The sequence below is a fragment of the Phyllostomus hastatus genome, unplaced genomic scaffold (genome assembly GCF_019186645.2).
Source record: "Phyllostomus hastatus isolate PE091 unplaced genomic scaffold, TTU_PhHast_1.1 phas_contig_40, whole genome shotgun sequence".
Lineage (NCBI taxonomy): Eukaryota > Metazoa > Chordata > Mammalia > Chiroptera > Phyllostomidae > Phyllostomus > Phyllostomus hastatus.
Genome location: NW_025333872.1, coordinates 77,754,533 through 77,781,953, shown reverse-complemented (window position 1 = coordinate 77,781,953; position 27,421 = coordinate 77,754,533).

Below are 27,421 nucleotides of genomic sequence, written 5' to 3'. Positions count from 1 at the left end.
GAAAAAGAAAAGGATAAAAATTATGAATAATAAAATGGCAATAAATAGTTATCAACAATTACTTTAAATGCAAATGGATCAAATGCTCCAATCAAAAGACACCAGGTGACTGAATAAATAACAAAACAAGACCCTTACATATGCAGCCTATAAGAGCCTCATTTCAGATCAAAAGACACACAGAAACTAAAAGTAAAAGATATTTCATAGAAATGGAAACAAAACAAAACAAAACAAAATAAAGTTGGGGTAGCAACACTTACACCAGAGAAAACAGACTTTGATAAAAAGGCTATAACAAGAGACAAAGAAGGACCCAGCAACTCCACTTCTGGGTATTTATCCAAAGAAATCCAAAATAATAAATTGAAAAATGTATACATCCATGTTTATTGCAGCATTATTTACAATAGCCAAGCTATGGAAGCAACCTAAATGCATCAATAACAGATGAATGGGTAAAGAATAAGTGGTGCATATATACAGTGAAATATGATTCAGCCATAAAAAAGAATGAACTCTTGCCATATGCAACAACATGGATGGAATGAGGCGGTATTAGATGATGTGAAATAAGTCAGTCAAAAAAAAGACAAATGCCAGATTATTTCACTTATTAGTGGAATCTGAAAAACATAACACACAGACAAGTGGAACAGAAACAGACTCGCAGCTAAAGAGAACATTTTGACTATTGCCAGATGGGAGGGGGTGGGAGTATGGGTGAAAAAGGTGAAGGGATTGAGAAGTACAGATTGGTAGTTACAGAACAGTCATGGGGATGTAAAGTACAGCATAGGGAATATAGTCAATAACACTGTAGTAACCATGTATAGTGTCAGACTACTAGATGTATCAGGGTGATCACTTCCTAAGTTACAAAAATGTCTAATCATGGGGTTGGATACCTAAAACTAATATTATATTGTACATCAACTGTGATTTTAAAATAAAATAAATTTTTTAAAAATTTTAGATTTCCAATAATATCCATATGTTATTAATTAAATCAGCTTGAGTTCAAATAATGAAAAAGATATATATGTCCACAATTCTGCGGCTCCAGAACATCAGCTTTTAAAAAAATCATATATTCAGGAATGTTTTCAGTAACTGTGTAGTAGTATTATAGTCAAATGCAGTGGTCCTCAATGCCTTCTGGGGAACTTTAAAAATACACTGGTAACTGGATTGCACCCCCCGCCCCCCACCAAGATTCTGCTGTAATCAGTCTATGGTGTGGCCCAGGCATCAGGAATCCTGAAATCTCCCAGGTGACTTTAATGCGTGTCTAGGATTGAAAACCCCTGGGCCGAAGGCATGATTAAGCAGATGTAAGAAATAAACATGTAGTAATTTGGGGTAAGCAGATCAACAAACTGGAATAGCCTCCATGTGGCTGTTACCTTTCTTGTTTCTAAGGTTGATTGTTAGCTCTGTAGATCTGGAACCTTGATGAAGGTATGCTGGGGCAAGGTCCATCAGCTGGCAGGTACGGAGAGAAGGAGGTCACTTACCAAAGATTGATTTGACTAAGAGTCAACGAATCATTTACAAGAAGTAAGATTACTCTCCAGAAGAAATACCTACTCTGGGAAACCAAGTTAACATCCCAACTACTTGACCAAACTATCAAGTAAGAAAAAGATCCAGCAGTCTGGAGGAATGCCATGACCCTGAAGCAGTAATAAATCAGATACCAGATTCGAGAGCTACAGTTCTCAGACTTTGCTGCGTATTAGCATCACTAAGCCTGGGCCATACTGCAGACCAATTCAGTGAGAATGCCTGGGGGCTGGACCAGGCATCAGTACTTCTTAAAAACTTTCCAAACGAATCCAAAGGGCAGGCAAGTTTGAGAACTCACAGCATTATTATTTCCAAAAGGTTCCCAAATTCCTCTTTTCCATGCTTCAGTTCCTTTGAAAGTGCTTAAATTTACATGAAAAGTACTTGATAGGAAATATGTTAACATGCTCTAACCACTACCCACCTCCAAAGAAAAAAACTACAAGCTTCCTTTTTGATCAGGTTCTTTCAAATAATGAGAACATAATTAATTATTTAATTCTTATTACCATTAAGCATGATCAAAATATTCCAAATATCAGAGTTATGGGAAGTATTGGTTCATGTCTGATTTTTAGAAGAGTTTTTGATTTGAGTTCATTTGCATTTATAGTACCTATCTTATGTAACTACAGAGAAAAAGTGAAGTCACAGGTTTGTGACTCCTTTCATAATACCATATTGCAACTACAAATCATCAGTATTGGCATGAACAATCAGTAGTACATCTTGTCACCTCATTATAACAGAAAGGCTCTTGCCTTTGGAGAATTGGTAATGCAAAGAGTTTCTGCCTCTCTCCTGTTCATTATCAAGTGCAGTGAATAGCAAATAACAGGTACTCGGTAATGCTTTTAGAATTAAATTGCCTTAAAGCCTTTTCTTCTGAGTGCAGATTGCAACAAGATAATGATAAGTTAAACAACGCTGACATTTTTCTCTCTAATATCAAAAAAATATGAAGTCTCCAAGAGAACCCTGGACAAATAAATACCTCTTCTAAGGTAGGAGTCCAGCAGGAATTTCACAGTTGTTTAAAACAACTTTGTGACTTGGGTAGATTAACCTTTCTGCATCTCAGTTTTCTCCTGCAAGGGGGAGATAATACTAGTGATATCATAGAGTTATTTAGGTATTATATGAGATATTTGTGAAGTGTAAGAATACAGTTTGTCATAGGGCAATTACGTAATACATGCTAGGTATTATTTTTATTAATGTAATATCATCAATAGGTTACAGAAATCTGGCTGGAAATAGTATATTGCACCATAGGTTGTACCCACAAAGTATGCGGGAGGAGGGTTTGGGAAATGCCTAAAGTATCTGAATTTACAGTTGAAGGTCATTTACATACACTTATGGCTGGAAAGGACTTAACCTTACCTGAATCTTATTTCCTTTATAGACTCTGTTACTATAAAAAGACATCCCTTAAATTTCAACCAAATTACACATCCAGGACTCCTTAGAACAGTGTGTTTATTTTTAATTTGAAGGTGCCCTTGGGTGTTCCCATGTTCACAGGCAAAGCCAAAGACCTCAGAAGTGTTCAAGGCTTGATTGGTCAGTTTGTGTGGGAATGTAATTTGCATCCCATACCTTCCTGAGCTCCCTTGAACTGGAACTCAAACATTTCCTTTTGAAAGGAGCTCTGAGAATCAGCTGTTTGTTACTTAATTTACTCAAGACGGAATCAGTCTAAGCAGACAACCACAAAAAGAGCTAGTTCTCCCTACTGGTTAAGGAAGCTTCTTTTGTTGGCACAAACACATTCCTTTAAGATTTTATCTGTCGTGTTAATTCTATACTGCTTGAAGTAAAATCTTTCTGTTCTCCCTCAGTCTCCTAGCGCGTTGTATAAAATCTCTCTAATTTTATTAACTCATGAATCTCAAATAAAATAATTATGGAGAATACAAAGGAAAACAAAATTTAAACAAATTATGTTTTCCTGGATGCTTGGATGCTTTTAAATTAAATCTAAAATACTATAAAATTATTCTTATTCTAATGTGTCTTTTATTTCAGTCACTTTTCCATTAGGGTGTATTTACTTGAATGCCCAGTTCTGTGCATATCTCATGGAGAGATCCACGAAGCTTAAGAAATGGCCACAACACTCAAAATTTTTATAATTTCACAAGACGACAAATAATAGCCAGAAAGTGATTATAACAAAATATGATTAAGTATCAAATGGGTGTCAAAGGAGTTCAGATAAGGAACTGATTAGGGGTTAATTGGGTCCCTGAAGGGATAAAAGCATGAAAAAGCTTACCTTCATCAAAACCTCAAATCCTGTAAGGTTAGAACACATTGGCAACAGACGGAGATACTTTGAGGGACTATTCAATATGGAGAGAACAACAGAAACCGAGGACTACACATTTAGTCAAAGAACAGCAGGCAGTTTTCCAGGTAAGATCAATTGAACACAACATTTCCAAACATATAGAAATAGACACAACAAGTATTATCAGATATTAAATACACAGCAGAACTCAAAAGCAAAAAGGGAAATCTCTGCATAGAAGGAACATAACAAACATCAGGAACAGGAGAATGTACAGGTCTCAGAGGCGAAGGTTTTCGTGGCCATCCAAGTGCAGAATCTGGCCCAGAAAAAGTGTGCACAACAGGAATCAGAACCAGACTCCCTGTGCAAAATGAGGGGAATCCCAGAAAGCATGCTCAAACCATGAAGGAAGCAGAACACCTGCATATCTGAGGTATCTGCTGGAAATAGGCTAACAGCCCCACCCTGCAGGTGAAGAGGCAGTCTTCTAGGGATATTAGAACCCTCAGACTGAGCTGCATGTGGGAGTGGGCACTGAATTCTCATTACCAATGCACTCTGAGATTACCAGGCTGAAAAACTAACACAAAAAATTCTGAGGCGGGTTGGGTATTGAAAGTACTGATACATGCAGCAGTGGAAATCGCCCCAGGGTAGTTATCTGGATCTCCACAAGAGATCATTCCCCCTGAAGAAATTACACAAGCTAAAACAAAATAAGGCACACAATGTGAAAAACAGTTCACAGAGCGTGAGGAGCTAGCAACAATAGAACGATAGGAAAGGGAGTTCAGGACCAGTATTTTTACAATGTTTGAAATGTAAGAGAACTTACATCTATAAAATAAAAAAACAGGAAGTTATTAAACAAGCTCTAAAAAGCTAAGTAAAAGTACAGTCATTAATTTTTTTAAATTTCAGCACACTGATTATACAGAAGACATGTCATACCTGAAGATACATTAGACAAAAGAACAGAACATCTCTAGCACGCTGAAGATAAAACGAGAGAGGATATGTCTCGTACAGTAAGTTCACATAACATTTCATTTGTGAAAAAGAGCTCTACCCCACAAATAAAACATACAAACAAAAACACATTTGCCTCTACATCTACAATGTTAAGAAGCCTTAGCTGAGGCTTTTATTGGTTTTTTGCTTAGATTACTGCATTCTTCTTCCCACCAGTCTCCCTACCTCATCTTCGCCCTTTGGTATCTGCCCTCCACATTGCTCCCCAAGTGATCCCTCTCAACCCCAAATCCAATCCTGACACTTGCTTCTATAGGACATTTATTGACTTCCTATCATCTTTAGTATAAAGTTAAGCTTTATAGGGTAACACTAAGATGACATTCCATAACTGACCTCCATTTACGTCTCTCCGGCTCCATTTTCCGGATGTCTCCATTGGTTCCCTGTGCATCTGCCATACAAATGGCTTGTACTCACTGTGTCCTGGGGTGGAGAATACCTTCAGCTTAGCTAATTCACCTTTTCAGCTGCAGCTTCACCATGACCTCCTCTTAGAAGTCTCCCCAATCTCCACTCATTGGTTGTGTTCTCCTCTGAGGCTCCCACAGCAACAAAATGCATACTTCACTGATGACACATATCCCACATTACTGTAGTAACGAATGCTCTGCTTGTCTCCCCACTAGACTGTGAGCTAGTATCTGGGGGAAAGGGCTTGGCTCGTTAACCCAGTGCCCTCAGACATTGGCCTGTACTTGGCCCTCAACCTTGTTAACAAGTACATGAATGAATGCCTCCCTTTCTGGGGATCATTAGAAACAACAGATTTTTATCTGCTCAATTCACCTGACAAGGTTTGGTCAATGAGTATAGACTAAGTGGTTTCTTAAGGTTTTGTCTGTATTGTCTTCATTTTTTGTTTTTTATATCTTTAGAATTTTATAGCCCTTGTAAATGTAGTACTTGGAAGTAACATTTCAGAATATTAGGAGAGACTTTCACTCTTAAAATATAAATAAAGATATAAAATATAAAAAAGATATGAGACAAGAATTTGGATAGAAAGCTGTTCTTTAATAAAAAGTGTCCCTGCTGTCTTCTTGTTGCAGAAATAATTTTTTTGTAGTGGCCACGGTTTGTTAACAGCACCCATCTTCTACAAGATAAATGCCTTAGCCTGGTGTCCAAAGCTTCAGTAATCTGACCCCAAGTGTCTTTCTCAATCACATTACCCACTGATCTTCAATGCCATTTTTTGTTGGTTCACTTAGATCTTTCCTCTCATATTCCTACTGATTCTACTTGACTCTCAATGGCTATTTGCAGTCTGAGGACTTATATCTTCTAATTTCTGGAAAATTCTCCATTATTGCATCTTAGGATATCATCTTACCACATTTTGTTCACATCTTTGGAATTTTTGTGAGACAGTTAGAATTTCTGTGATTTCTAACTATATATACAAAACAAATAACCACAGAGCTGATGGAGGTAGAAGATGTGAGTCCCTCTGCATCTTGCAGCCCCTTCTGAAGTCTCTCTGAGAAACACAATTTGAAAACCACTGCACTAGAGAGAGATGTTTAAGAAGTAGAACCAGAGTTTCCACCCACTTTATTGAATGAACTGTCCTAGTGTCCAATAATCTGTAGTGTCAAGTTATTCTTCACTATCTCAAGTAAATCTCTGCAAGAGTTCATAAGAGGCCCTGCTTTGTTTCTTTAGGCATCAAATAAATATTGCACTCAATAAATCTCTCAGTGTGTCTCTAGCTCCACAACCATACATCAAAACCCAGTTAATTACAGTCTTGTGTCAGCAGACATTCTGATCCTCTATTTCCTGAATCAATCTGGGTCTGATGACTTTGGATCCAGTGCATAAACAATTCAACATTTTCAGATCTCATCTATTCTCTTTCTACATCATCTCCTTTGGAAGAATCATCCACCTACACGTTTTTAATCTCTAGCTATAATTGCATGATTTTGTACAAGTATCAATAGCTAGCCCTGACTCTATCTTGAGCTCCAGACTTGCAGTTCTACTGAACATATTTAATTAGGTTCTGCAGACACCAGCACTGGAAAAAATGAACACTATCACTCTCTACCCCACACCTATGCCTCTTCTAGTTTTACTTTCTGGGATGAATACATTGGCACCACTTAATACATACCCAACAGTGATCTTTTCTTGCTCCTCCCTCACTCCCCACCAAATTACCTTGGCCATTTGTTGTTTCCACCATTTAAGGCCACTCAAGGCCAGCTGCCTCCTCTCCAGCCCCATAACAGCTTTCTTCTAGTTACTCGAACTTACTACTCTGATAGCGACTGTGATGCTCAGCAAGCTTCCCATCTGCTTTCTCCCACTTCCCAGCTTCCTGTGGTTAGGCAGAGCCACATAACTGGTTGTGACTGTACGAAGAAATGGCATGAGTCACTTTCATGCCCGTGCTTACAAGAGACAGTGCACAGCCTTATAGTTGCTGCTTTCCCTGCTGTGGTGACTAAAAAAAGTCATATGTTCCAGATAATCCATCTGAAATATGGTGGAACCTGAGTCCCTGAGTGATAATATGGAATAGAGCCCCCGGTGACCTGTGTAGGGCATACAGAAAGAGTGGAAAATATCCTTGGGTTGCACTAAGCCACTAAAACTTAAGCATTGGTTGTTACCACATCAGAACCTAGCTTATGCTGACTAACACTTGCTGATTGGTCTCATCTTCAGGACAGCCCTGCTTCAATCCTCTGCACAATCTTCAAAGTGATCCTTCTAAAATGAGTGTATTATCACATCATAAACACTTCACCCCATGTCCTGCAGAAAACTCTTCAGTGGCTTTTGCTATCACCTATACCATGTATTCCAAAGTCTCTGGCACAGTCTATGAAGGCTCTGTCAGCCACAGCTTGCCTGACAGTTTCAACTCCCAATGGCCCTGAATACTCTCACTGAGCCCACTGCCTGCACATCCTAAGGTGAACTTGTTTACATACCTTTGGGCCTTGAAGAGTGCTGCCGACTACACGTAACATCCTCCCCATCCTCACCCTAGTCTGCCTAGCCAACACCCCTATCCGTTACTCAGGACTCATCTCAGACACGTTTTCTCGGGGATGCCATTCCTGACTCCACGAGGCAGAGGTAAGCCCACAACATTCTGCACTGAGCTCCAAAACACATCACACGGAAACATGGTTCTGTTTTTCTTTTTTGTTCCCTTTGTTCCCTATCCCCTGTCTTTGGTCCATTCCATCTTACCACTAATTCCCAGTTACACGAAATTCCTCATAATGAATGCCAGAAAAACAACCAACCAAAAAATAAATTAAACACAAAAATGAACACTAAAGCTTTCCTGAGTTTACAAAATAATGTAACAGGTTGCTTTCCTTTCTTTCCAACTCAATTTATTGGAAATAGAAAATATAGATACTGCATACTAACTCTATATACATTTAGATATTTAGTTCACTTCTTTTTAATCATGGGCATAATTACATAGAAGAAAATGACCTGAGGAAAAAAGGAATTCAGTTGTTGTCTAATTTTATCTATCTGACTCTAATTGGCTACTGATGCGCTGGTAAAGCCCAAGCAATTACCATTACCTGCCTCTAAAATGAGTGGATCTGTAGTTTTCATAACAATGTTTTTGGCTTGGTAATGTGGAATATCTGCTTTCTTAAAACTTGAATGTTTTCTATTCTCTTAGACATTATGGCTGCTTTTATTAAAGAAATAACTTAGTTTAAATAATACTTACATTAATTTCATCAATTTTAATTCATCAAAAAAAGTTTTACACTTTTTAATGAGTATGAATAGAAAATTTGTCTTGGGAAAACTGTAAGTAGGAAATTGATTTTGCCTTATTTATGACCACCATTATAGGAACTATATCCAAAAAATTAATTTTTCTGCTTTAATTTACTGACCAGGCACTTCTAAGGATTTCTTATCTAGGGATCCTTCCAATCACGTGCCTTCGGCTGCAAAATGAGGTAGACTCTGAAACTACAGGTTTTAATGGCTTGAAAATGCCTAAAGACCCAAACATCTATGGTTTTTAAAATTCTTTGACTCCAAAACAGCTGCATAAAAAAAATTTTTTTGAAAAATTGCAGAAAGACAGAAAAGAACAATTTAGAAGTTAAAAGCAGTTGATGTATATTAATCAGCCAAGGAATCAACTGACAAAGTGTTAGAACTAGTTAAAGTTAAATAATATCAGAATGTGTGTAAAATTCTGAGCTTAATATAATTTTCCCTCTATGGCAACAAGGTGGGGTAGGGACTAGACTCAAATGGTAAACTATCCTTATTTCTCACTTCTCCAGTTCAATATTTGTTCATCTATTTATTTTTACAGATACATATTCCTTCCTGAAGAGGCTATTTATGGACCAATTATATTGTACAAAACATTGTGATATTTGCCTTAGCTTAAATAATATTTGACCTAGCTCCTGATTGAGATTTATAGGAATTCTTAAAACATTAACACATCAAGGCTTAAATCCTCAAATACTTCAGCAAAGATCACGTGGAAGAAATGGCAGGGAGAGAGTCCAGTGACCCCAGTTATTCCATCTGCTGGCTCTCCCTGGTATTCCTTGTTCTCCACATCTCATCCATTTAACTGTAATTTACAAACCTTCTCATTAGCTTGGACTATTTTGGCAAGGATTTGATTTGGCAGCTTAATGTATAGCCTTTCTCTGCCCTTGAAATGTAATATAGTACTCTGTAGCCATAATACATAACCACCTTTCATGACCCATATGAAATACATGCGAACAAATGTAAAAAAGCTGGAAGGAGATGGAAGGGAAGGGGAGTGGATGCTGGAGAAGAACATGCCCACATCTCCTCTGCTCTGAAGGCCAGCACATGAAAGCGCGCCGGGCAGATCGGTGCCAGCTGGCCGGCAGCCCTCGGGATTGCGGAGGCAGAGGCCACTCCACAGACCTGCATCCTCTCTAATCCCCCGGCTCATTATGCAGTCGCCTCACTTGGCCTTCCTCATGCTCTGTTTTCCTCATTTCAGTACAGAGGAAACCAACACTAAAAATGTTTTCTGCGTATCACATTAACTTTATTTCATCCTGATTTACACTTCTCTCTCTCGGAGGAAAATGAAATGCGGTTTGGTTCTCTGATTTGTCTCCATTAAACTCTGTTTTCTGTCAGTCACTTAATCCCAGGAAGGTTCTTGGTAGGGGTATCTGTACTGCTTCGTGTTACTCTGTGCCCTGTCACCTCAGGCTTCCTTTTTGAATCAGGTTTTGTTGGTTCTACTTCAAATTATGAAACAGATTGCTCCCCAGATGATGTGACATCATGCATTTTTAATGGATATGACATGAAATTAAATGTTTTTAAACCCTTCTGAAATAGTAGTAAGATGGATATGCTACCACACTGACTCCATCTCTAGTAGAATATTTAATTTCAAAATTTATAGCAACATGTCAGTAAATGGCAGGCTTCACACTAGCACTTGTGGAAACCAACTTCTGGGGAAAAAATGTGTGGACAGTAATGCAAGAGGCTCCTGTCAACCAGATTACCTTTGTGTCATGTATGACATACAACGGCTCCTGAAGGACAGAAGCTACCTTTTTCCTTTCTACAATTCCAACATTGGGCTCCGGATCTAGAGTCTAGTGGATGCCTAATAACTGTTGACTTAAAAAATGAAATAAACATTGACTTAAAAATGAATAAATAAATGATGGAATATGAACTTGAATACTTGCTGTGGGTAAGTAGAAATGAAGAAGAATCTCTTTTTTCATCTTCTCAAGGTAAACACCTTAATATAATAAAAAGGTCTTTCTCTTCAAAAAACAAGAATACACAGCTGAATAGTTTTCATCTCTCTAAACTTTCTGGATAAAGTGTCCTTTGGCTACCACTCTGACCTAATTCCCTACTGCTCCCACCCCAACCCAAAATTAGTTCCAGACCCCTGGCCTCTCTGCTGGTCCCTGCAAACAGGCCAAGAACACTGGCACTCCAGTGCCTTTGTCTTCCTCTTCTGTCTGGGACGCCCTTCCTTCCCAAATCCTGCAGCATGCTTTGTGACTTCATCCTGGTCTCCAGTCAAGTGTAACCTCAGAGATGTCATCCAACCCTAGTCACCTTACTTCAAAAGCACAATATTCCAATCACTTTCCATCCAGAATTCACTGCCATGTGACATCATATGTATTAATTCATGTTCTGTCTCCCCAACTAGGACATGAACTCCATGAGAGCAAAAGCTTGTGTATTTTGCTCACTGTATGTCCTCAGTGACCAGAACAGTACCTGTCAATAAATATTTGGTGGATGAATAAGTAAATTCAGGGCTTTTTCAGTTAGCAAGATGTTTAATAAAGAGTCAGTACCTACTATAGAAAGAAAACTACGTAGTCTGTGATGAGAAGAATTCAGTTCTACCATTTACTAATCAAGGCCATGAACCAATTTTTTAACTTCTCTAGGTCCCTATTCTCTCCCCATAAAAAAGATGTAATAGTTTATGTACTGAAAGAACATAAGAGAACAGCAGTTTCAGGAGGGACAGAGACAGAAATGGACATGATTCCCAGAGCATGAAGTCATGCCTAAGCTGGTGATAAGAAATACTAGTTAAGAATGGAGTGAGATTCCTAAAAATCTTTATTGTTTTGAATCTTATTTCTCAGCTTTCTTCATAGCAATTAATCACTATAGCAAATTAATTCAATTTATTTAATTTTTAAATTTTTTATTGTATTTCTTTGATTATCATTTAGTCCCCTTATACCCCCTCCCTCAAAATCACGGCACTGTTGTTGATGTACATGAGTCCTTTTTCCTTTTTGCTCAATACCTCAACCCCCTAAGTGTTCCCCCACCCCCCACACCCTTAGCTGTCATCTGGCTCTCCATCTATGAGTCTGTTTCTGTTTTGCTTGTGAGCTCAGTTTGTTCATTAGATTCCACACATGAGTGAAGTCATATGGTATTTGTCTTTTTCTGACTGACTTATTTTACTTAGCATAATGTTCTCTAGGTCCATCCATATTGTTGCAAAGGGTAAAATGTCTTCTTTTTTATGGCCAAGTAGTATTCCATTGTGCAAATGCCCCATAGTTCTTTCATCCACATTTACAGGTAGACACTTGGGCTGCTTCCCTATCTTGGTGACTGTAAATAATGCTGCAAGGAACAAAGGGGTGCTTATGTTCTTTCAAATTAAGAGTTTTGGATTCCTTCAGATATATTCCCAGAAGTGAGATCACTAGATCAAAAGGCAGATCCATTTTTAATTTTTTGAGGTATCTCCACACTGCTTTCCACAATGCTTTACCAGTCTGCATTCCCACCAACAGTGCAAAAGAGTTCCCTTTTCTCCACATCCTCGCTGGCACTTGTTGTTTGTTGATTTATTGATGGTAACTGTTCTGATGGATGTGAGATGATATCTCATTATGGTTTTTATTTGCATCTTTTCATATGTCTATTGGCCATCTGTATGTCCTTTTTGGAGAAGCATCTTTTCAGATCCTTTGCCTATTTTTTAGCTGGGTTGTTTTTTTGGTGGTAAGCTTTATAAGTTCTTTATAAATTTTGGGTATTAACCCCTTATGAGGTGTATTTGTGAATATGTTCTCCCTTTCTGTGGATTCTTTTCATGTTGTTGACGTTTTCCGTTACTGTGCTAAAACTTTTTAGTTTGATGTCATCCCGTTTGTTTATTTTCCTTCTGTTTCCCTTGCCTGGGGAGATATATCTGATAAAATATTGCTACAACAATGCCTGAGATTTTGCTGCTTATGTTTTCTTCTAAGATTTTTATGGTTTCATGTCTAACATTTAAGTCTTTAACCCATTTTGAATTTATTCTTGTGTGTGATGTAAGAAGGTGGCATAGTTTCATTTTAATGTACATACCTGTCCAATTTTCCCAACACCATTTGTGCTTGCTTCCTCTGTGCTTGTTCCTGAGTATTAATTAACTATAAAGGTGTGGGTTTATTTCTGGGCTCTCTATCCTGCAAGCATTCCCTTTAATATCAGGAGCAAGACAGGGATGTCTGCTTTCACCTCTCTTAACACAGTGCTGGAAGTCCTAGCCACAGCAATCAGACAGGAAGAAAAAATAAAAGGTATCCATGTTGGAAAGAAAGAAGTAAAACTGTCTTTATTTGTAAATGACATGATACTATACATAGAGAACCCCAAAGGTTCCACCAAGAAATTACCAGAACTGATAAATGAATTCAGCAAAGTAGCAGGATACAAATTAGTAATATTAATATTCAGAAATCAGTGGCACTTTTATATGCCAACGACAAACTAACAGAAAGGGAAATCAAAAAACAACCCCATTCACAATTGCTTCAAAAAGAATAAAATACAAAGGAAGAAATCTAAGCAAGCATTTAAAAGACCTATACTCAGAAAATTTTAAGACACTAAAGAAAGAAATGGAAGATGATACAAATAAGTGAAAGACATACCATCTACATGGATAGGAAGAGTTAACATCATTAAAATGTCCACACTAGCCAAAACAATCTATAGATTCAATGCAATTCCTATCAAGATTCCAATGACATATTTCACAGAACTAAAACAAATATTTTAAAAAATTATATGGAACCACAAAAGGTCCTGCATAGCAACAGTGATCCGGAGAAAGAAGAACAAAGTCGGAGGAATCACACTACCTAATATGAAACTCTACTATGGGGCCATAGGAATCAAAGAGCATGGTACTGCCATGTAAATAGACACACAGATCAATAGTCTTACTTTAAAAACCACCAACTCACATAGAAAACCTCAAAGGGTCCTTGATTTTATTTAGAAGGAAGACATGCAGGACAAGTTTTTCCTTGTTGCCTCCTTTGAATCCTTTAATGGCCCCTCTGTCCCACGCCAGAAGATTCTGGGGAGGCTTCCAGTCCAGGACTCCTCTTTTCCACTACACGTGACCTGGGCTGGCTAGTGAGCATCCTTCAATCTGCGGCTGGTATTAGCACTGGCTAAAAAGCAAGTCTCTTTCCTTCTAAAAAGATTAAGCATGCTGGTTGCTGTATTTTGTATCACATGGAAAAAGACCTTTTCAGTAGCAATTATGCCAATGCAGTGAATGTAGAAAGATGATGCCCTGATGATATTAAGCCTGTCTGTAGTCAACTCTACCTTTCATACCCAGATCTTTCCATTTATATGAGCTAATAATCTTTTCTTTGATCTGGTTTGAGTCATTAGAGGCTTAACACACACAGGAGGATATACAGAAAACCGAGTTTGAGTTGCGCTCTGCAGAAAACAAGAACACAAGATTTGACCCAAAGCCCAACAGCATTAGGGTGAAAAAATGTTTAACTAATTCTTGCATTTTATTAAAGAAAAGTCATTTTACTCCCAGCTCACATACAAGTCCCTATTTTCCTCATGCTCTTACTTCCAGCCCCAGGCAGGAGATCCCCAACAGTTTCTTGGGAGCTGAAGAAGTCCCGAGTTTCACTGGCTGGTAAGGAATGATGTAAGAATTGAAGTCCCAACACAACTGCTAGTCAGCAAGAAGACAGCCATATTCCTGTCATCCAGGCTTGGACTCCAAATACATTTTCACACATAATCCCTAACACAGTAAACAAATTGATTCTGAAACACTATTCATTCATGTCAGTTGAGTTCAGGTGGCTTATAAGCAAGTGTCTCAAACACACTACATTCCTAAATTGGGAACCGTCAATAAGTTTCACCACTATAAATGTGTGTGCGTGATATATGATTAATTGTTTGGTCTCAATTACAAAAGCCCAACAGTTTTCAAAGTGTGGTACAGAAAACCGTGGAGGTCCCTGAGACCCCTTCAGAGAGTCCATGAAGTCAAAAATACTTTCATAATTATTCTAAGACTTATTGACTTTTTTCACTCTCATTCTTTCACAAGTGTACAGTAGAATTTTCCAGAGGTCTAATGATGCATGATATCATAACAGATGGAATGGAGAAAGAGATGAGAATCTAGGTGTTTACTTTTAAACTAGACATTAAAGATATTTATAGAATAATGTCAAACAATGTCTCTTTTTGGAAATTACAAATATTTTCCATAAAATGCTATTTATACTAATATGAAATGGGTTTATAGTTATTTTCAAATGAATAATAAATACATTTTTTTTAATTTTGTGGTTTAAACTTCTAGTCTGATATTGACAAATATCATCCACACAAATAAAAGATCTTTGAGGTCCTCAACATTTTAAAAATTATAACAGGCACCGGATATCAAAAGTTTGAGAGCTACTGCAATAAATGAATCAGTTGAAAATACACTCAGGTAAAATTTATAACTAGATATCATACAATTTTGCTATCAAATCTAAGTTCTCTATATATTTACATATGAAAGGTTTTCTGTGGCAATCTTCAGAAAGAAATTCTTATTTACTAAAAGGGGTATTTTACATGTTTACATGGATTTTAAAGTGTGTCTATGAGAAAGCATTGATTTTCTGTGGAATGCTGTTATCTTTAGCACACCAGTACTCATCAAAAAAAAGTGCTTTTACAGATGAAGAGATCAGGTCTTTTAGCAGTATCATCTGAAGAAGGCACTGGCAAAATTTTTGCATACAAGGCCAAGTTGTAAATATTCCCTTCTTTGCAGGACATGTGACTTCTGTCTCAACTGCTCATCTCTCCCACTGCAGCCTGAAGCAGCCGGCTGAGACACAAATGAGTATGGCTGGGTTCCACAAACCTTTACTTAGGAACACAGATTTGAATTAATTTTTACATGTCATGAACTACTATTCTTCTTTGCTTATTAACAACTTACAAAAATGTCATATCTAAAAACTACTCTTAGCTTATGGGTAATAATACAAAAACAGGTAGTGGTTTGAATTTAGTGCACAGCCTATAGTTTGCCAACCCCTAGTCTACAGTGCATTCTACAGAACTGGAATCCTTTGAGATCCTTTGTGACAAAGGATTCCATGATATAATCAGAACGGTAGTAATTGTGCTTTTGATTTTGCCATTATATAGCTAATTTTATATGATTTTCAGAATGCTTTCCAAACTTAAATATGCAAATACCTGGGATTCATTGTTTCCCTATGTAGTATATCTTTTTCCCTCTGGTGACTTTTAAAATTTGTTCTTTATTTTTGTTTTTCTACTGTGTACATGTGATGTACTTGAAGTGGTTTCCTTTATCTTTGTCCTGCTTGGGGTTTGCATGAGCAATGGTAGAATTCTTCTAGGAAATGTATTGCACAAATTTAAATATATTAAATGAAAGGACAAAGAAAGCACCATTTGCTATTGTAGCACCATTTGCCTAGCAGGCCTCTGACCCTGTTAAACATGACTGCTATTTTACTCTTCTGAACTTATGTTCCCAGCTCAGACATTTTACTGGAAAGAAAGAACAGACCGTGACTACCCTCTCCCTATAGCCACAGGCAAAAGATAACATTGTAACAAACTGAAGCCTCATGCTACAACGCCCCAACAGCCCAGGGGACACAAAACAGCAGCCCCCTCACCCTTTTATAATCCAATTATAATCCAATAAAAGACTAAAGACCCCACCCTCTAATGCTGGTATATCTTTCCACACCGTGTTCCTCTCCTTTCTTGGAGGGTGAATAAAATCTTTGTACTCTACACTTCCTTCTCTTTGTGAATTCTTTCAAAGCCCATGTCATCAACCACCCTAACATTAAAAAGAAGGTAGAACAAAAGATTTTCTGGTCCAGACAACCTACAAATCTCAGCTTATTATACTAGAGGTTAAAAGACCCCTATGCTCAATAAGCCTGTGATTATCCCATGCTGTAACTATCTTTCAATCAAGGTGGCTGGTAAACTTCTAGAAAACAAATTGCCATTTTAGAAAAGATAAGACCAAACTTTAACATTATGTTTGTCTCTTGTATTACCCCATCCAGAAATGTGACGTCAGACAAGTGATTTACATAAATAAAATTTGCCTGACATTCTTTAGAGGGTTTTGTTTGTTTTCATTGTCACATGTTCATCCCTTGGAGCTGGTAAGTACAAAACATAACAGTTCCCGTGACCCGGTTGTTCCAGTCAAAATATCCAACCACTGGTACAGTCACGTCCATGCACCCAGCAGGGAGCTGGCTGCCAGCAGTGGACAGTCCTAGTTGTGCGTCAGCCTGACCTGCAGTATGGGGAAAGAGAGAGGACACTCAACAGGGACCAAAGAGACCTTAAAAGGCATATCCTTTTCCCCTTCTGATCTTACATTTCTCTTTAATAAACACCTACACTGCTTTTCAAAAATATAATGGGGAAAAACTCATAGACCACATCAGAAGTTTAATTTTTAATCTTAGTACTTTAAATAACTATTGATCTAATCTTAACAATGTCTCTTTTGCGATCACTAGACAAGCTACGTGATTTCAAGCTGAAATAACAGTATTCTTTAATTTTTCCAGAACTGCTAATTAATTTCTTTTAAGTCTTGATGTGGATCCAGCTCAGTAAGGACTGAAGCCAAAGTGAACATCCTGTGAACCCGAGGTGAACAGTTAATTTACATCTGGAGGTTCTAATTGAGCCTGAATAGTGTGTTCCTGTATCCCAAGAGAAAAGAGCTAATCATGCCTATGCTGGTTTGTATACAAACAAATATATATACACATATATAAATTTTGGCATATAAATGTATTAAAATTATATATTTAGATATTTTCTTCATAGAAAATACTAATTCAAAATGTCATTTTCTAAAAGTAAGAAAAATAACACATTTTATATATCTTTGTTTTTTCCTTCTTTACCTTCTACATTTTAACACTATACCCTGTAATAATTACTGAGCATTGGAATACTCAAGAGCTGTGATGTGAATCGCAAATAATATTCATATTTGCTCGTACAAATAAGTGGGATGATTTTATCCCAATAAATCCATGCAACTGATCATTATTATTATAAAAATATTGCATGATGTTTGTTACTTTGCTGTACATAGAAACTATATTTTATCACTTAAAACTTACAACACATATAAGATGGTAGGGGAAGCATCATTTTTTAAAAAGTGTTTCAAATGTTAAGCATTTTGCTTTCTGTAAAAACATTAATTAAATAGCAATTCAAGTTTCTTTTATGTAATGATTATAGTAACTCTACTCAAAGTTGAGAGCTGTAGCAAGAAAGAAGCAAAGTAATGAATGTAAGCATTCATTCATTTACTCACTTATCCCACCAACTGTTTTTTTGTCATGTTTCAATGCTGGTGATGAGGTGGTAAACACAACAAATACCTTGTGTGCCTTCCAGGAGCAATCACAGTTGCTTTAGGAATAGATAACCAACAAATCATGCAATTAATTGTTTAATTAGAATTGTGATAAGTGGGATTAGGCAGAAGAAGTACACAGTACTAAGAAACTGCCAGCTTCTCTGGGGAAATGACATTGCAACTCAGATCTAAAGGGTGAGTAAGAGTGAGATGAAAGGAGTGGAAGGAAGGGATTTAGGCAGAGGGAAGGTGACCTGAGTGGAGATGACAAGGAGCCTCCTGGAATATGGGATTTGCATGAAAAGAATGGAATGCAATACGGAGAAAGGCAAATGTCAGAGGTGAGGCTTGTGAGGTTATCAAGGACCAGATCACATGCGTCACTGTCTCAGGGATTTTGGTCTTCATCTTAAGAGCAATGTATTCATAGTCATTAAGGAATCTCAAGCAGAGAAACCATGATATGGTTTTGCATTTTAAAATCATCCAATTGCAACACAGTGAACAATACATTGGGATGGCTAATAGTAGATCAGGGAGATTAAAGTCTTTTCTAGAATTTCAGTCCCAAAATAGGGGTGGCAGGATAAATAGTGATATTTAGGAAGCAGAATCAATAGGAATGGGACAGTGATTAAAACGGGTGTTGAGGAGATTGGAAAAAGAATGATGTCCAGGTTGCTGGCATGTGCCATTAGTAGATGTTGGTGTATTTACTGAGGTGGGCAACACTAGAAGTCACTCACAATGTTCTTTTTTTGAGTGGTGGGGGAAGAAGAGAGAAAACCAGAAATTTAGGTCTGACATAACAAGTTTGACGTACCTATGAAACATTCAAGTGGAGAAAGTGAGTAAGCAATTTTACATGCCCAGAAATAAGAGGAGACATAAATTTGAAAGAAGTGAAACCATGATATAGGTGAAATTGTCTCTGCAGGGATTCTCAGTAGAAATTCTGCGGAGCCCTAGGGCCTGTGAGGTATCATCAGAGCTCCTAACTGAAAGAATGACTGAAAAAATATAACATCAATTTTTGAACCTCACGTGCTGTACAATGTGATGGGCTGTGTTTGAGCAATCCCATAGCAATTTTGTTAAAGCATTTGTGGCCCCACACAGCAGTGGGCAATGGGACAGTGCTCATCTGGATGAGTCCATTCCTACACTTGCATGCCAGGTAGGGGAGGCCTTGGACATTTGATGAGTGCTGTAGTTCCCCAAAGCAGAGGAAGGTAGGTGAATGACGTCATCCTCTCCTCGTAAATTACCTTCCTTGCCACCCTTCATTCACAGCCAACTGACTTAAGGAAGCAAATAAGCTTTACTGATGTAATAGAAAATTCGAAGAAAATTTTCATGCTAAAGAAGACATTTAGACACACCAAGAGTAATCTGTCCCTTGCCACTGTTACAGTAAATGCTGCAAAATGTGGATTACGTAGATTAAAAGTGAATTGTATTGTGAGGTTTTCACATTTCTTGAGATTTTCTCAGTTATTATGCCTTTTTGTGTTATATTTTATTTGCATCTGTGTTTCACAAATGTGTCTGATGGTCAAATACGGTGATTTCTCAAGATGCAGTATGAGACAGAAAAGGAAGATTCTGGAGCTAGGCCTATGACCAGTTTTGATGAGGTCAATAAAGAGTGGCTATACTCTTGTGAGTCAATTCACTGTGGAACCAGGGACCCAAAGGAAGTTTACCTTTTAAACAAAAGCTACTTAATGAGTTTTATGTCCCAACTGTCCTAACCACTGTGTACAGTCAGTCGGTGGCAAACAATTAAAAAGGCAGCAATAACTCTAGCAAAATGAAAAGACACCTACAAATTATAGTCATTTAACAAGGAAAGATGTTGATCATTTTAAAAAGAAATCTGAATCTCAAACAGGATAAACATTTTGGTTAAAAATTTCACACTCAAGGAAAAGGCTCAGAAAGTGAGTAATAAAGGAATTATTAGGAACATGACTCATAACCTGGAAAAGGGAAATTTGGCATAGCTGGTGAGAACTTAATAATAATAGCAGGTAAAATTATAATTAGTAAAATGTGAGGGTGAAATTCTGTACAAGAAATTTAAACATTTCTACTCTTGACCAGTATGACATGTTGACATATAGATGATATACCATATGACATTAAGAAGTTTTGCATAATAAACTGGAAAATATCAGCTTTTCTCCAGCTTGATGAATAAACCAATTTCACCAATAATTGTCATGCTATAGAATATTTAAGACTTATAAATGACAGTGAAATTTAAGAAAATGTTTTCTACCACAAAATGTTGCTCAAAACCAGGAAAAAACAAGATGCATTTGATGCTTATGCTCACATCTGAAAACAGAAGTTCTATTTTGCAAAAACTATCTTCACATCGTGTTGACAGCACCCCAAGAGAACTGGCATCCACACTGACATCACAATACACTATTTTTTTTTCCAGGGAGCTACTGGTGTCAAAAACTCTTGAATATAAAATGAAGAAAAAATATGTCTGGATGATACTACAAAAATTATTACTAAAACAAAGACCAGTTCATTGAAGATAGTTTTATGACAGCATGCAAATCTGGAAAAGGAGCAGCGACACCTTTTACATATGGAAATCCAGTAGCTTAACAGAGAGACAGTTCTCCACGGAGTGTTTGAGCTAAAAGGGAATTGTAAGGCCATCTTCCAGACACTAGCAGGCCAGATTTTGCTGAGTGCTTTGAAGATGAAGATAGTCTGCAGAAACTAGCCTACGTTTCTCATCACATTATTATCCAGTTGAACAAGTCTCTGTAAGATCAGGAGAACTTTTTCACTTCAAGTGACAAAATTCATGAATTTAAAATAAATCAAATCTTTAGAAAAAAGTATAACAGCAAAAGAAAAATCTATAATATTTCAACTGCTATTTGGGTTTGAGAGGGAACAAGTATCAAGCTGTACTGAATCCCATACGAGAATCTCAGAACAACAGCAAAGATGCTTCCTCTTTTCTTCCAAGTTATGGCTGTATGAGGTACTCTTTTTGTTTATTTCTTTCTCAGCATGAAAACTTGACTTTTTGAGAAAAGAAATAACTTTGAGCTGAAATTTACTTACACACTCACGGTAACAATCAGCGCTTTACCCCTTCATGGAGTTCTGGATTTCTGTGGAAGTGCAGTGTTCCTCCACTTTTAGAAAAGCAGTGAATATCTATCTTCTGTGGTTTCAATTTCTTTTGTTTATGAGTGTTTTCTTATTTAACCACTATCAAAACCAAGGATAGAAATTATCTGATTACAACTGAAGATGAAATGCATGTATGCTTATGTCATATTTGACCCAGAATTGTATATTTTTGCAGCAAATAATAAGTACCAGTTTCACATTACACATGTAAATTCCATTCTTTTTTTGTTCAAACAATTTTTTAATCCAAATATAGGCCTATAAAAGAAATCTAGAAACCAAAACATCTGGATAATAATATTGTAACAGCTAGGCCTATATTTGAGCTTAATCATGTCTCTCAGTAAGAAAATATTTTGTCAAAGTCATATAAAAGACTTCAGTTTATATATATTTATATATCTAAGCTATATTTTTATTATAGTGCTTTGGCTTATGATTTTAAAGGGTTTACTATTCAGTACTGATAAATCTTTGTGTTGTAACAATCAAAAGCAGTTTATGCTTTTAGGGTAAAAAAAAGGCAATTTACAACTTTATTTAAATTAAATAGATCAAGTCTACCATTAAAAAAGTAAATTTCATTTTGTCTTAAGCCAATTATTTTATAGAAATTTATTCTGTTTGCCTTATGAGTTTTAAAAATGTATGAAAATAAAACAAATGAATTTTTTAAAGTAAGCTAAACTTAATTACCCTTTCTTTTTACAATAGAGGTAAACTTAGTCATTTTTAGTCATAAGAGAGAAACTATACAGTATATATCATATATCACATTTCATTAGAATCTTCTATAGTAGAAATTTGTGATAAATCTTTTAGGTCTTCTTGGATGAGGTTTCAAAAAATCAAGTAGGAAACTTAAAAAAAAAAAGAAAGAAAAAACCGAAGTTTCCTTTATTATATTCAAGATGATATCCTTAGTGAAATGGGAACCACATGAAAGAAGTAGGCTGATAAGTTGGCCAAAATAAACATATCCATAGAAAACTATCATTCTTGCCTCAAAAGAGCAATAACATTATTATTGGTTTATTATAGCCACAACTTACTGGTCATGTTAACATATCATGAGCTGTAGAAATAATAATTTTTATGTAGGGATTCTCTAAAACCATAAAATTATTAAATAAGGTTGGTCTAGGGGAAAAAAGAAGAGGCCTCAGCTTGAAAAATGAAGAAATTCAATGTTTACAGAGTTGGTGGAGGAGGGATTCACTGGCAAAGGAGAAGGAACAATTAGAGAGTAAGTCAAAACTCTAGGAGGATTTAGTATCAAGGGAAGCAAGGCAGTAGAACTTTCCACTAGTATCAGAATGATCGGCTTCAGTATACTTTCATAAGTGTCAAATGGTATGAAATCTTAATAATGCGTGCTGGACTTCATATCAGCTGGACAGTGAGTGGTAAGTTTAGTTTACCCATTCATAGGAGGGCTAGTTAGTAAATGTGAGCTAAGGAAATGGAATCACTGAGTAAAGACAACTGTTTCTTTCTACACTACTTCCTGTGTGCAGGTAAAGAAAGACTTAGGTGGTAACTGGAAGGAATGAACAGACTTCTTAAATTAAAAAAAAATACTTGTATGTGCTTAAATGCTAATAGGAAGGATCCATTATAAAGAGAAAAGGTGAGGACACAGAAGGAGGAGGAGGAGGCAAAGGAGAGGAAGAGAGGAGGAGGAGAGTGAGGGGGGAGGGGGCAGAGAAGAAGAAGGAGAAAAAAGAAGGAAGGCCCCAACGAAGAAGGAAATGGGATTCTGAGCGTGGTGGAGGATCAGCCTTATGACAAGAAGGGTCACCTCATTTACTGTAATGGGAAAAGAAGGAAATGGTGGTTACTGAAACACGTAGGCTTGTAATAAGGAAGGAGTGCTGGGCTTAGCAGGCTGGAACCCTATCTTTCCAACTTTTAATTTGTGCTATCTCCATTACATAGCAATGCCTAAGTGTAAACCAAAACAAAACTTTCAGGTTGAAAATAATGGCATTTCACAATATTTATATCCCTCTCCTTGCCTTCCCTCATTGTCACCTCCCACTATCCTCCTGTTCCCCCTGCCTGCAAGGGACCGAGAACAATGAACCCTTTCAAGGATGTTAACTAGGGTCAACAACTCAAAGTCCTTTGTAGACTTCTATAGTTCTGAGCATATTTGCCCTAAGTAAATCATAACTACAATCAGTCTTTGAATAACAGAATCCATATGCCACTACTCTTATCAGGCATTAAATCAAAAGGAGGGGGAAGGTCTAAATTCAAGTGCATACATGTTGCTTCCTGTTCTACCACCATTCTAATTTCCTGTTCCATGGCAGTGTATATTGTGAATGCTTTGGGACTTAGGAGGTTTCTGGTAATGGAGATTATTTGTGCTTTTGAAAGAAGTTTGGTAGCAAAACAAGAAGTTAAAGATTAATTACTTCTTCCAAGCAGAAACGAAACCTGGCTACTATTCAACTCCTTACTTTAATTTTAATTCTAAACTAGCTTTTAAAATTATAACAAAGTGAACAAATAAGTAATTCTTTATGGTCCAGTATAAGGATTATCAAATCATTAATTACTCTTGGATGCTTAAAATTCCTCTAAATGAGACTGTGTATCAGGGAAGCAGTTTCATTATACAGAAATGTTTTTGACCTATAGAATTTTAGATTTCCATGACTACAAAATTTCTAATTAGGTACAATTAAAGCTTTTAAAGGCACTCATATTTTGCACATTGACTGTAAGACTTACAGTCAATGAAAAGTTCTTTACAGGAGAACTTGTTTTTGAGTACTTGAACCATATAAAATTCTTTATTTTGAAGGCTAAAAAGGATGGAGTATCAACAGTTGCACAGGATTCAACTTACTATCGCATACACTTGATACATGATAGGCATCTGACAGATTCTTACGAAGTAAATGATGAACCTGAGAATTCAGGCATGTATCCTTATCTATCTGAGAAATGCATGATAGGCAAAAACATCATCAACAAATCAACTTCACATACTCAAACAAAATAGTGTATGACTGCAAATTAACTAGAGTTCAAATGAGCAAAAACTGATAATCATCAAAAGAGTTCTTGACAGTTTCTAATAGTGTTAACAGAAGTCAACCGGGGAAAGTCCAGAATAATCACTTTGTTGGCATTCTAGAAATGCCAGGGTTGCAGAAGTCAATGAAACATTAGCCAGAGGGAGAAAAATACACACTTAAGATCTACCTTCAATTACTGAAAGTAACTTTGTTTTTTTTCTCCTAATTTCATTCTTCAACGGGAATGAAAATAGAACACCAGGGGAAGTCTATGAACCCTGAATAAACAAAATTTAACTTTCCCCAAGAAAATGTTGAAATTAAATTTGCATATTATTATACACCTTCTGACAATTTGTAAATTAGACATACTTAATAGGAATTGTAATTTTTCAAGCACTTTTGGAATTTCAGCCTTGAACTAGCTCCCAATCTAAATCACAGAGCATCACCCCTCCTACACACACAGCCCGCTCACTACCACATCGCCTTATTTTTTTACAACATGTATCACTACTTAAAATAAATCTGTGTTGAATAAGTAGATGGATTTATTCATTTAAAAATATGTATGAAGCCTCAATCATGTAAAAATACTTAATCATCCCTGTTTCTAAGTCATAAAACTTTCGTAGTAGATGCCAGCTCTAATTCATGATCCAGAAAATCTTTTCATCCTTCTAACCTCATGTCTTGAAAATATAAACTACCTTATGTAATGAAACCAATTATATCAGTCAGTAGTTTGAGAAAGCCATAATAAATGACTAACTTTTAACCAAAATTTTGAAAAGCCACGTGTGCCCAAGCAAGCGAGACTGTGCCGAGATGCCTCAGTAACTCCCCTACCGAGTCCCTTCTGAACCCGGGCTGCCATGCAACACTGCAGGCACAGTACTGAACACTGTACATGCCACACCTCACGTGATCCTCACAGAAATCCCTGTGATGGGTACCATTATCCATCCCATATCACTCATGAGGAAACTGAAGCTCAGAAAGACTAATTTTCTCAAGGGGTATGACAAGCAGATGACAGCGCTATACCATAATTCATGTCCACGCTGCATCCCAACCCCATACCTTTGATCTCTGTGGAGAGTGGAGGGATGAAGGGGGGCCTAATATATGGTGACAGAAGACGGTTTGATTGGGGTAGTGGACACACAGCGCCAATATACAGATCTTGTTTCATAGAACTGTACACCTGAAACCAAAATGATCCTATTAACCAATGTCACTCCAATAAATTTAATTTTTTCAAAAAGTAAGTAAGTAAATAAATATACTTTGCCTATAGACTCACTCTACTCCTTGAAATATGGACTTTTATACTATGTTTGAGAACTTTAAAGGTTTACCCAAGTTGCTGGTCCCCATTCACAAATCATTTTCTGCCGTGGAGCAGTGTCCTTAACTAGAATGACTACACCCTTCTCTCCATCAAAAACATAACTTGATGCCTTTACTCTTCAACTCTCTCCAGGACTCTCCTTCCCAGTGAAGTGATTCCTGAATGGCCTTACCTCACTCTGGGGCGAAAATGTTTGCCTATCACTACTGAGAACACTGCCAAGCTCCCAGGCTACTAAGGCTGAGTCTGTTTCTCGCCCCTGTGGGAGTCAGTGATTGGCCTCTCTACATTATTAAATTGGAGCCCTGAAAGTAAAGGTTCTGCAGTAAGTGTGTTCCCAGTAGTTACTGAGTCCAGACTGACGTTTGACAAGTGACTGTGTCATTCTGCTGAAAAGCAAAACTCAGTTGCCAAGGTCACCAAATCCTTTCCCACCTTAGGTGTTTGCTTTTACTGGCTGCCCCTCAGCCCTGTGCCACCTTCAACACCAGGAAGCACATGGTGTTTCCTGTCACTCCTGCTGCCCTGCAGGAAACGCCTGGCTTTGGGTCATCCGGGATGTATCGGCTGGAAATGCGAGCAGAAGAGACGCAGGAGGAGGAGCTAACACCAAATCCAGACAGCGGAGGGCTGTCTGCCTGGCTGGGTCACTTCCTTCACTTCCCCCTGCTGTTCCTCCTCGAAGGCATGTCTCCACATTAACAGTGACCTTGTAACACACTAATATCCATTTTACTAGTTCACTTAGATGTGAGGCCTAGAATCAAGTGATAGTAGATACTTCCACTTAAAATATTCATTTCTTTTAAAAAATTCTTCAATTTTAAATTACTATCCTCCTAAAATAATGAATTATTTTACAGAAAGATTAACTAACAGAAAGATTATTTCCATTTTTCTATTAGAAAACAGAAAGAAAAAAATCAACTTGGAGCCATAGAGAAAAGAGTAAACTAGCTAAAATTTAAATAAAATAGCTAATATGTGTTGCATGTTTATTCCTGTGTCAGTTCAGACCCTCCAAGAAGCAAGTGCCAGGGCAGGAGAAACGGGGGAGAGATGCGCTTTGGAAACGCCCGTGAAGGACAAGGGCGGTGGGGAGTTGGGGAGAAGGTATCTTATTTAGACCTGCATGGATCTGCCTCAGTTTGGACAACTTTTTATTTTGTTTCTGACTATTTTATTTTCAATTTATCAAAAAAGAGCTATGTAATTTGCCATAAAATTAGTCACGTCAGACATGAGTTCATGAATTGGTTTTTTATCATAATTTCAAAACTCAAAGTAGCTCTCAGAAAATGATAGAATGGAAGCAACTCTGAGTGCCTGGGACCCCCCAGGGTCATCAAACCCAGCTTCTCCCCAGAGATGGTTGTTCAGGTTTTCCCTGAATGTGACCCTTGTGAGGGAAATAGCTTCATCATAAAGCACCAGTTTATTTACTAGCAAACTTTAATTAAAAAGTTCTTATTTTTATTTATTTTAATGCAGCCTTTAGGAAAAATCTTCAATAACCTTCCCCCTAGAGTTTCAAGAATAGATATTAGATGAGTTTTTGGGAGACTCTTCTCCTCTGGCCTGGGGTAATGAACCCTTGCTCATCTTACCATTTCTTCTACAATATTGTTTCTAGAATCAAACCACCCTCCTCCAGATGTGCTATTCAATTTCCAATACCCTTCCAAATATATGACAGTCAAATTTGATCATCCAGCCAAACGAAG